An 11,623-nucleotide genomic window follows, 5' to 3' on the forward strand; every position below is an offset into this window, starting at 1 on the left:
AAGGTTTTGGAGCCTTCTCTGGAATTGTGTCTTTTTGCATCTGTAAAGTCACACACGTGTGCCCTGGGGTCTGGATGAGGCAGCGAGATGAGAGTGGGCATCCATGAGTTCCCAGTTGTGTCCTGGCTGGGAGGCAATCCCCCACATAGTGAGAGGGGACAGGCCTCTAGAAAGCTGCGTTGGTGAAGGGCTTCCTTCCTGGAGTCAGCACCGTGCTGTGAGGGAAAGCATGTAGATTTAGGCACCAGAGACCATGGTCCAGTTTCTGAGGCATGCATGTCTGGCTTTGTGAGCCATCCTTCCTGGCGCTCTTTCTGTCCTTTTCTGCTCCCGTATCTGAAAGTGACTGCAGGCTGCCTGTGGCTTGGTCATTGGTAGTGCAGGGAGAGGAGTCACCAAGAGAAGTTCCCATGTTTGAAGGGTCCAGCCATCCTTTCCAAACCCTGGAGCTTTCCCACACTAGCTTTTTCCCCTTGCCCTTCCTTTCTGAGCTGGGGCCTCTGCTGGCCCCCATGTGAGGTGGTAACTGGGCTAGCCCCCCGACCTGTGGGGGCTCATTCTGTCTTTCCACGTTACGGATTTTCTTGTCAGAAACAAGCCTACCTTTTAATTTGGACTTCACACTGGAATAAATTCACATAGCGCCCGAGGGCACACGTAAGAATTGGAAATCATGGCTTCTGCTGTTTGAATTTACAGGAGCCGAGGCCAGTCCGCAAGAACATGTTAGTCAAGGCAGTGTGTGAATTCAGCGCTCGTGTGTCTGTTGTCTTTGCTCCTTGACTGTCTCTTGAGCACAGCATGCATTGCTTCTCCAGGAGGTGTCAGGAACGTTAAATAAATGGAGAAAGAAAAACAAAGGTGGGGCCTGCTGTAGGAGCAAGGAGGAGTTCTATCAATTCTGAGTCAATAGAAATAGTTCTCATTTGTCACGGTCAGCCAGAAGCCCGAGGAGTTCTCTTGTCACCCGCCGACAGGAGAAGGATGTGTTGATGGATCACCCTCTTTGTAGGTCTCCCTTCACTGACTTAATCTGTGCTTTGTGGGTTCTTTTGGAAAGGGTGACCCCGGGGGTTGACTGAAGAAGAAATTCTGAGTCCTGTGGCTCTTTGAAATCTATTTGTAGACTCCAGATTGCCCAGCTTGCTTCCTGATTCGTGTCAGCGAGGGTGTATGTTGCAGGCTGGGCACTCTGTAGTCCTCGTCAACAGCAGGCTGACCGTCTGCGTCTCATTCTGTGCGCTGCCCCTGTGTTCAGGGAGGCAGAAACCTTGCGACGGTGCCTTCGCTTGGTAGACTCAGATACAACGGGTGCCCCTGGGAGGCGTGTCTTGGCTCCCGGGTAAGAAGTGAGGCGAGGTTGGAGGCGAGGTCAAGGTATCCATCCCAGACTTCTGGCCTGGGGGCTCCTGTCTAGTTTTGAGACCCCTTCCGTTTGCCTTCAGGTCTCGTGCTTGCAGGTGGGATCCTGCCGGGCCACATGTTTTTGTTCCGTCTCACGATGATGTGGAGGGTAGTGAGAATAGTGTATGTGAACCACCCGGTGCCCAGGAGTCCTCTGATGACCCTGAGGTCCCCTTGCCTTTCAGACCTGCTCTCCACCCCTTTTGCGTCAGGGGCTTGTCCTGTCCCACAGCCTAGTTCCTGGTCCTGGGCTCCTCAGCCAGGCTGGAGGATTCAAGGGACAATGGCGACCATCCTGAAGACATTTTATATCACCCCTACCCCCCACTCCAGGCCTGGCCATTCAGACCCCTGGGTGTGGAGTCCTGCAGGTTGAGTTGGGAGTCACTTGTGTAATCTTCTCAAGCGTTCATGACGTGTTTTCATGTATCCTTCAAATGGGCCCGGCAGTGTTGACCTTCAAAGGCCGGGGCACCTCACCAGAACAAGTCTTTGTTGGGAGTTTATCTGGCATTTGCCTTTTACGGCCGGGCCGTGTTAAGTGGGTCTTCGCGGAACAGGATGGCAGCTGCTGGGGCCTTGTGACAGGCTGGGCAGACGAGTCGTGAACATGTGTGGGAGGACTGCTGAGGATGAGGGTCCATCCCTTTGGTCAAGATGCAGTGGTTCCTCATGCCAGGCTCCCAACAGTGAGCGCTGAGCTGTCTCCCTGAGAATTACTCTCTGTGGTCCGTTGCCCTGGTCGTGAACTCTTAGAAAGAAAGCGATTTCTTATAAAAGCTGGATTTTTAAGATGTTTTTCTTTTATCATCCTTTCTGTCTTGGTGACAATCTAGTTTGGCGCGTGTAAACTGGGAGCTTAGGCCTGGTGGATGCGGACCTTCTCAGTGATGTCACTTGGGGAGAAGGTGGCACTGGAGATTAAATGCTTATATGCTGCTTCTCCCTCTTAGGTCAGCCTTCGGTCCGGAGGCTGTTGAAGTAAGTCCCAAGGCCGTGAGTCGTCGACCCTCGGGATGACGTGGGATGTGTGTTCGCTGAGACTTTTCTCCGAGGTGAGTTAGTGCCGAGTGCCGGAGACCCACAGGCAGCGGGGAAGCTGGTTTGCGTTTGTGTGGGTGGGAACTCCAAACCATCATCATCATCGTCGGTCTCACTTGTCCTTTCTTGTAGGTTCTCTCGGTGCCATTGGTAGTCACCAGAGGGGCAGAGAACGGAGAGGGAGTCCTCTATGCGAAGCATCCCCAGAGCACCCCGTGCCGTCCGCTCAGAGCACCTCGGAGCAGCTCTTGGCTCCGCGCGTGACATCAGAGGGAAGGTGCTGGGGCTGCGGCCGGGTCCGCTCCGGCTGGCTCTGAGTCGGGACAGCCGTGCCCCGAGAAGCCGTAGACGGGAGGTCAGCCCCGCGTCCCTCTGCTGTGTCTGGAATGACTTGAATGAGCGAACGTTTTCCTCTCGCATTCCAGCTGCTCATCACTTTCCCCTCTGCCTACCCATTCAATAAACCTTACGGACTTGCCGCGTCTGCCTTTTAAGTCCTCTAACGAGCTGTGTGCCGCCGAGGCTGGACGTGAAATGGATCGCCTTCCAGTCGTGTTTTCACCCGTGAGCCTCTTCCTGTTAGGCTCCTGAGGCTTGGCACCCAGGCTACTGTCCGAGGTGTTCAGTTAGGACAAGGAGGTGACCAGGTGCTGGTAGAGTTGGCTCAGATTGAGGGCCCATGAAAAAGTCAAGGGTGTTGAAGAGCAGGCCAGGGCTTTGGAAGCGGGGACGGGTGACAGGGTGGGCTGGAGTGAGGCAGGCAGTGATGCCATCGAGGAGGCTGGGGTGGCCTGAGTTCTGGGGCCTGGCTCATGAGTATAAATGCCTGCCCGTGGGGCCAGCTGTCCTAGTTTGGCTGGGTTTGAGGGATTTCCCAGGACCTGGGATTTTCATTGTTAAATCCGGGCAGGTCCTGGGCAAATTGGGACGAGTTAGTCAACTTACCTGGGGTATAAAATACATGGTGTCAGCCTCAGAGGGCAGGTTACTGAGTAAAGGTGGGGGCAGGGTGAGCGTGGAGTAACTGTCATCGGTGGACCTGGGGGGTATCCTCAAGGTCAGGTGTTTGTGGAGGTAATTGGGGTAAATCAGTAATTGCAGTAAGGTGATGATGTGCTAAGGACGTGCAAGCGTGAACTTTTTAATTCCCATTTTATTATTTATTTATTTATTTATTTATTTTTTAATGTTTATTTATTTTTGACAGAGAGAGACCGAGCATGAGCGGGAAAGGGTCAGAGAGAGGGAGACACAGAATCTGAAACAGACTCCAGGCTCTGAGCTGTCAGCACAGAGCCCGACGCGGGGCTCGAAGTCACAGACCGTGAGATCATGACCTGAGCCGAAGTCAGACGCTCAACCGGCTGAGCCACCCAGGCGCCCCTTTAATTCCCATTTTAAAGATGGATGGGTCTATGTGAGGAAATAGGCCCCAAAGGCCATGACGAAAGGCCGCGTTGTCCCGTTTCTGCATTGGAAATCGGACTTGCCTCAGTGAGTTTGATACCTTGACGGGCGCCTGTGGGAGGCAGGCGTTCTCCGCGCCTCAGGTGTTCACTCTGCCGGCCAGTTCCCGACAGCGGCATCCAGAAGTCAAGTGTCTTTTTTCCTGCCTTCTCCGTGGACCGTCCTTTGACTTCTGGTCAGCTGCCGGAAGTTGGTAGTGTTGGCTGCTGTGGAGACACAGCAGCACAACATGGGCCCGGACTTCACAAGTGTGCACGGGGACGCCAGGTGCCAGGTCAGGCCTGCCTCGCGGCGCTTGGGGCATGTGAAGCGTGAGCCATCCCCAGTCTTTAGGGCCTGAACAAATCTGGGAAGAGCGTCAACAACCAAGGTGACCCAGGAGCCAGGCTTCAGGCCAGGGAGGTATGATTCTTGCCGAGAATTGTGTGCTTACCGGAGGGCCCGATGGATCAGGTAATGGGAGATTTCCATCGTACAGTCAAGAACTGGGAGTACGAGAGCTGGTTAGAGTGAAGGTTCATTCATTACGAGAAAAAAAAAAGCGTGTTTATGTATGAGCCAGAGCCCGTGCTGAAAGTGGGGATAGGATGGGGAATACGTTTGGGTTCTCGCGGTATCCCTGAAAGGTCTCTACAATGTGTTGTTTATATGCTTAATGTCTGGAACGTGCGCTTCTGTTGGGCACTGCTATAGGTTGGGGATACTGCTCCAAACACAACACACAGGAGGCCTCACGGAGCTTATAGGACTGCAGTCCCTCAGGGTGAGCCGCTAGCCATGTGTGGCTGTTTATTTAAATTGATACAAATAAAAACGTGAAGTTCACATCTTCCCTTGCACCAGCCGTATTTCAGATGTTCGGTGGCCACAAGCGGCTGCTGTGTGGGGCCGCGCAGGTGCATAGACTGTTCCTGTCACTGCAAGAAGTGTTAAAAAGAAAACTCACAGGCCCAAAATGGCGTCACGTAGGCCAAGTCCCCAAACCCAGGCTTAATACCTGATCGAAATGCAGCGTCAGCTCGCCGCGGAAGTGCAGTCTTAACCGGTCAGAAATTTTTCTGATGGGTGCCTGTGAGTCCACTGCATGGGCTCTCTCCATCCCCAAAGGAAGATGAAATAATCTGCATGATTAGACTCCCCTCCTGTTCCCCCTCAGGGAAAGCAACCTTGCCTGGAAGCATTCGTTTGCAAATGGCTCTTGCCCTACCTCTCTTCTCTCCAGGCTGGGTGGGATGCTGCCCCACTCATTGTTTAATAAAGCCGACTAGATCTTCAAATTGACCGGGTTGAATTTTGTTTAACGTGAAGTCAGACAGCACAGCGCTGGTCTAGAAGGTGAGTTCAGGGCTAATTACGTGAACGAAGAGTGTTGCTGGACACCTTTACAGAAATGCTGTTTCTCTAGGAGCCCACAGTGGTGCGACATCCCCTGCCGGGATGTTTAGGGTAATTCTGAGTGTGGGCGGACAAAGTTGGGGCGGCCGCCTGCAGGAGTGTAAGGTCACTGGCTTTGGGGTCACACAGACCTGAGTCTGTCCCCCCCCCCGCCCCCCCCCGGTGGCATAAGGCAAGTTTCCACTACCCGACCTCGACTTCCTCTTGTAAAATGAGACCCACACCTTTACAAGAGTGGGGTGAGGTAGGGATTAAATAGACCGATGCATGTGAAAGCCTGAGTAGTGTGTCCCTTTAGGAAATATTTAGTAACTGATAGCTATTACTATTATTTATTGAAGGTTTCTCTGCACCATACCGAAATTGATCATACTTCTTTTGGGCCTTGGGGGCTTTCATGGTGTAGCCCCTAATTTTTTTTTAAATATAATGTATTGTCAAATTGGCTAACATGTAGTGTGTGAGGTGTGCTCTTGGTTTTGGGGGTAGATTCCCGTGGTTCCTCGCTTACAGACAACACCCAGTGCTCATCCTAGCAAGTGCCCTTCTCAATGCCCATCACCCATTTTCCCCTTTCCTCTCCCCGCCCCCACCCCAATCAACCCTCAGTTTGTTCTCTGTATTTAAGAGTCTTTTATGGTTTGCCTCCCTCTCTCTAACAATTTTTCCCCCCTTCCCTTCCCCCATGGTCTTCTGTTAAGTTTCTCAAGTTCCACAGGAGCGAAAACATGGTATCTGTCTTTCTCTAACTGACTTATTTCACTTCTAATGCTGAAATTTGTGGGCAATCAAAAATAGTTCCGTTTAGGGGCGCCTGGGTGGCTCAGTCGGTTAAGCGTCCGAGTTCAGCTCAGGTCACGATCTCACGGTCCGTGAGTTCGAGCCCCCGCGTCGGGTTCTGGGCTGATGGCTCAGAGCCTGGAGCCTGCTTCCGATTCTGTGTCTCCCTCTCTCTCTGCCCCTCCCCCGTTCATGCTCTGTCTCTCTCTGTCTCAAAAATAAAATAAACGTTAAAAAAAGAAAAAAAAAATAGTTCCGTTCCTTTTACAGCAGAAGATTTGCATAATAATAGATGCTTAAAAACATTTATCTCCAAATTAGAGTATACATGCTTTTCTCAAGCATGTAAAGAGCCTTTATAAATACTGTTCATATTCTGGGTTATAAAACAAGTGGCAAATACCAAAGAATCTGTGTCCTATGAACTACATTTGCACTGCAATAGAAAGGCAATAACGACAAAAACAGGTCTGAAAAAATCCCTATGTTTGGGAAATTTAAAAACATATTGAGAATACCTCATCAAAGATGATACCGTAAGCAGAATTAGAAATAGTAACAACCGAATGATAAAAATTTACGTACCAAAGTTTGTGAATTGTAGCTCAAGTAATTACTAAGGAGGAATTTAAGCCTCGATGCTTGAAATAGAAGACTGAGATTTAATATGTAATAAAAAAGAAAATGGAAGTAATGCGAATAAAAATTAGCAGAAAGTAAAGCCAAATTTAGGGAATGATATAGATCGCTTTTTGTATATAAAAATTTGTATTTGGATGAGCACATTTCGAGAAAACATCAAACGAAATTGCCTCAAGGAGAAATGGGAAATTGTAACAGTCTGATAAAGACCACGGGGGACAGAGCTCAATAAAGATTTATTTGCCTGTTACAACATGAACTTTTCTCGGTCCCTATCAAAGCTGTGATTTTCTGAAAAATCTTGGATCTGTCCTTGAATGAATATATAATGACGCAAACACTTATCTCCTTATTGGAGACCATTGATACATCCATTTGGAGGGGTGTATAGGGGCCATGAGGCTTTGGCTTCAGACTACACAATTTTCTCAGAATTCAGCTGTAGACAGGCCATGCACGAGAAACATCATTGGTCAGGCTTTTAAATTTTTCCCACCAGTGTTGAAGACCACAGCCATTTACCTCTCCTGGCGGTAAGACTGAACAATTATAACGAATATAGGTGGTCAGAGTGGAAGAGAGTGAAAGCCTCTTTTGAGGGGTAACGATTTCCGAGGATGTAGTGAAGGATTACCTTGGACTGAGAACATACACGCTGCTAGGACATTGATCGACTAGTAGCTCTAGGCTTATATCCTAAAGTGTGTACCCTGTCACTGATAGACAGGGATGCTGAAACTTTCAAATCACTCTGTAGACTGTTCTTGTCCCCGTCTTTGTGCTTGGCAGGAGCATGTTTCTTTTAAGTCGAAAAGTACAAAATTATTCAAATGTTTTCATATTAATATGGTCTATACATAAATAACTCAGGAAAATGGAACTTCTTTTGTTGGCTTTGCGTGTTTTGTTTTTTTTTTTAATCCTAAATTTGGAAAACAAAGAGCTCTCACAAGTTTTGAGTTGATTAAAACTTAGAGAATGGATAAGATCTAATTATATCTTGGGGCACCTGGGTGGCTCAGTCAGTTAAGCATCCGACTTCGGCTGAGGTCTGATCTCACTGTTTGTGAGTTCAAGCCCCGCATCGGGCTCTGTGCTGGCAGCTCAGAGCCTGGAGCCTGCTTCAGATTCTGTGTCTCCCTCTCTCTCTCTGCCCCTCCCCTGCTCATGCTCTGTCTCTCTTTGTCTCTTAACAATAAATACATGTTAAAAAAAAAGATGTAATTATATCTTTTATCCCTTCTAAGGTGATAGGGGCAAATCTTTGTGTATTCTGGTGGCCATTCAAGGAAACCCAAAGACAGTTTAGGACTAAAGGACGTTTTCACTATTTTTTTCTGAATTTGGGAAAGGGAAAGGGAAGAATTGTCAGAGGACAATATATGAACACAATTTTCAAATGTAAGAAAAAGTTCTTACAAGCCAATATTTTAAAACTCGCAGCAAAAAGTAAATACCTATTAGAAACTTAACTTTAAAAAAAAAATAAGGAGCTTTATTAAAACGAATCCGGAGTATGCCAGATATAACATACAGATGGCCAACAGACGCACGAAAAGATGCTCTGCGTCACTAACCAGGGAAATGCAAATCAAAACCACAATGCGATACCACCTCATGTGAATTGAAATGGTTAGTATCAAAAAATAAGTGTCGACGTGGAGAAAAAGGAACTCTTGTGCACTGTTCATGGCAATGTAAATTGATGTAACCACTGTGGAAAACGGTATGGAAGTTTAAAAAAAAAATTTAAAAATAGAACTGCCACCTGATTCAGTAATTCCACTACTGGATATTTACCCGAATAAAATGGAAATACTAACTTGAAACAATATATGCACCCCTGTGTTTACTGTGGTGTTACTTAACAGTAGCCAAGATAGGAAAGCGACCCAAGTGTCCCATCGACAGATGAACGAGTAAGGAAGATGTCGGATGGACACACAGTGGAATATTAATCATCCATAAAAAAAGAATGGAGTCTTGCCATTTGCAATGACATGGATAGAGCTAGAGAGTATAATGCTAAGTGAAATACGTCAATCAGACAAATACCACATGATTTCACTCATGGAATTTAAGAAACAACCAAAATGAGCAAAGAAGAAAAGCATACTTAACTATAGAGAGCAAACCGGTGGTTACCAGAGGGCAGGTGGGTGGGGAGGTACGTGGTGTAATCCGGGAAGGGGATTAAGAGTGCACTGGCCATCGGGGCACCTGGGTGACTCAGTCGGTTGAGCCTCTGACTTCGGCTCAGGTCGTGATCTCATGGTCTGTGAGTTCAAGCCCTGAGTCAGGCTCTGTGCTGACAGCTCAGAGCCTGGAGCCTGCTTCAGATTCTGTGTCTCCCTCTCTCTCTGGCCCTCCCCCGTTCATGGTCTGTCTCTCTCTGTCTCAAAAATAAACATTTAAAAAAAAAAAAAAAGTGCACTGGCCATGATGAGCACCGAGGAGAGTATAGAAGTGTCAAAGCATTATTTTGTACACCTGAAACTAATATAACACTAGGTCAATTTTACAGGGATTTAAAAAAGTGGGTACAGAATAGTTAATTTCACCAAAACCCCCTAAATTCTAATTTTAGTTTTGTGAATGTGCCAACCATGTAACCGTGCAGTAAAAGATTTATAAACCTTTCTCCTTACGGATAAAGTCATTGAGCCAACTTTGTCAAAAATTTTTAATACCGGTTTTTGGTTTTTGAAACACGGTAGGTATTATAACCCAAGTCCAAAAATTCTTACTAAAATGTGGACGTTTACAGTATAACCTTTCATATTATTTTTATTATTTAGAGACTTTAAAAAGTGGGGGGCTTATTTGCAAAATATAATTAACCTTATGAACATATTAGAAAAAGCAATGTACGTATCATAGTGAATTTACCATCCTGGGAAACTAATAATTCCCTGAAGCAAACTACCTGTGTTATCTTGCATCTCCCTGTAATTATGCCTAATACTGTCTTAGCCATTTCTGTTAATTACCATCATTAGCAAAGTAAACATCTTTTGTTTTCTCTAGACTCTAGAAAACTAGACGACGGGAGGACTATCGAGCTGTTTTTCTCCCTGAGCTTACATTGAATATTTTTATAGTTACACACATCACCCATCTGGTTAATTTATAGCTGTTTTAAACGTGGAAGACTGAGGATAAATTGGAACTGGGTTCAGTGACCAAAGTTTAAAACTGGTTTTTAACTTGGAAATTATCTACGATCCAAAAAGATTTATCTGCAAACTCAAATTAACACTTGAGGTTTTACAGAAGTTAAGCAAGGATCTAAAAATTACGGTTTTAGCTACAACGTGGTCTTTCTGATTGGTACTGCTATGAAGACGGTAGGATTGAAACCCCTGCAGGGCTTCAGCTTGAGCTGTGGCACAAGAGCATCCCCTTCCTGATTGGAAAGTCTGTGCCCCCATTGTCCTTTAAGGGTGATGATCTTGTCACTTTATTTTTTTTTTTAATTTTTTTTTTTTAACATTTATTTATTTTTGAGACAGAGACAGAGCATGAACAGGGGAGGGTCAGAGAGAGAGGGAGACTCAGAATCCAAAACAGGCTCCAGGCTCTGAGCGGTCAGCACAGAGCCCGACGTGGGGCTCGAACTCACAGACCGCGAGATCATGACCTGATCCGAAGTTGGCCGCCCAACCGACTGAGCCACCCAGGCGCCCCTGATCTTGTCACTTTAAATTCTCTTGAGTCACACCAGGTGAGAAGCAGGAATCAGGCAGAAGGAGACGAAAATGTCAGCTTTGTTGTTCGTAAGAGCTGGGTGGGGGAGGGCTCCCTAATACCTAACCCCCCCTGAATGCAGGCTGTCCCCACCGCCACCCAGGGGCAGAACTTTCAACAGGATTCTTTAAGAAAATATGCCGCCAAACCGAGGCATCCGGCAATCAGGGTGACATGTTGAGCTCTGAAAATACGAATGGGTCAATTTTTGATCACAGATTTCAGCTGAAAATGAAGTGTTCTGATGGCAGCCAGTTAGGAAAATCCTGAATGGGCTGTCCCGTGTGCTCAGACAAGGGAGCACCAGGGACGGGCACAGCTGTTTTTCCGGCTTCAGAAAGGTCCCTCAGGAATGGAGGTAGAAAAGGAAGATGGGTGACCCACAGGCTTTCGGGAGGACTCCTGCTGAATTGTCCCAGAAGGACTGGGGTTGGAAGTCAGAGTCTAGGGACACAGAAGTGGTCAGATCAGAAAAGTCACCCATTGTCTTGGAAGGGGATGGTGTAGGTTGCAGGTTTTTCACATGACAATGACGAGACCCTCATCAAGCTGCCTTCTCCATGAGAGATGACAGATGGTGACAGGCTAATAATGGAGATGCTAGAGGAAATGATCTTGGACAAAAGACCTTATGCCTGAGCCTGGCTTGGAGAGGCAGGAATTCCTGCCTTCAGGGGACAGTGGGGGCTAGCTGGACAGGGAGTTTATCAGCACAGAACAGAGTAGGCTGGACATCAGCCTTTGGTAACTAACTGAGCATTCAAGGCAAATATTTCACTTCGGTTCATTATCTTTTACCATCCTTGCTGAGCATCTCCCATCTTCACTCTTAGACATCCTGGATTTTCCTGGGTAAGGTCATCGGACCTTGCTGGCTCATTTCCTGGGCCTTCCGAGGTAAAAAAACACAACACTTTGATGATTTCATCAGAGGTATGCTGTTGGTTGATGGTTCGAGACAGATTTATTTAAAATTTGGAAGTCTGTCATCCAACTCCTAGTGTATTAAAGGATCTTTAAAAAAAAAAACTTTTTTTTTTTTTTTTTTTTTTATTTTATTTTTTTTGAAAAAAAAGACGTGCAAAAGTTAAAGGGGGGGGGGGAGGGGGGAGGGGGGGAGAAAAGAATCCGAAGAAGGCGCCAGGCC

At 47.1% G+C, this 11,623-nt stretch overlaps 1 long non-coding RNA gene and 1 other non-coding gene across 2 annotated transcripts; both read left to right on the forward strand.

The window, feature by feature from the left end:
* Positions 1 to 6: 6 nt before the first annotated feature.
* Positions 7 to 2,923, forward strand: LOC125936618 (uncharacterized). The gene is made up of 3 exons (XR_007462082.1): positions 7 to 861; positions 2,358 to 2,459; positions 2,578 to 2,923. It is a non-coding gene; the product is annotated as an uncharacterized LOC125936618 (long non-coding RNA).
* Positions 329 to 459, forward strand: LOC125937185 (small nucleolar RNA SNORA71). The gene has a single exon (XR_007462281.1). It is a non-coding gene; the product is annotated as a small nucleolar RNA SNORA71 (small nucleolar RNA).
* Positions 2,924 to 11,623: the final 8,700 nt, after the last annotated feature.

This window comes from Panthera uncia, assembly GCF_023721935.1.
Source record: "Panthera uncia isolate 11264 chromosome A3 unlocalized genomic scaffold, Puncia_PCG_1.0 HiC_scaffold_11, whole genome shotgun sequence".
Lineage (NCBI taxonomy): Eukaryota > Metazoa > Chordata > Mammalia > Carnivora > Felidae > Panthera > Panthera uncia.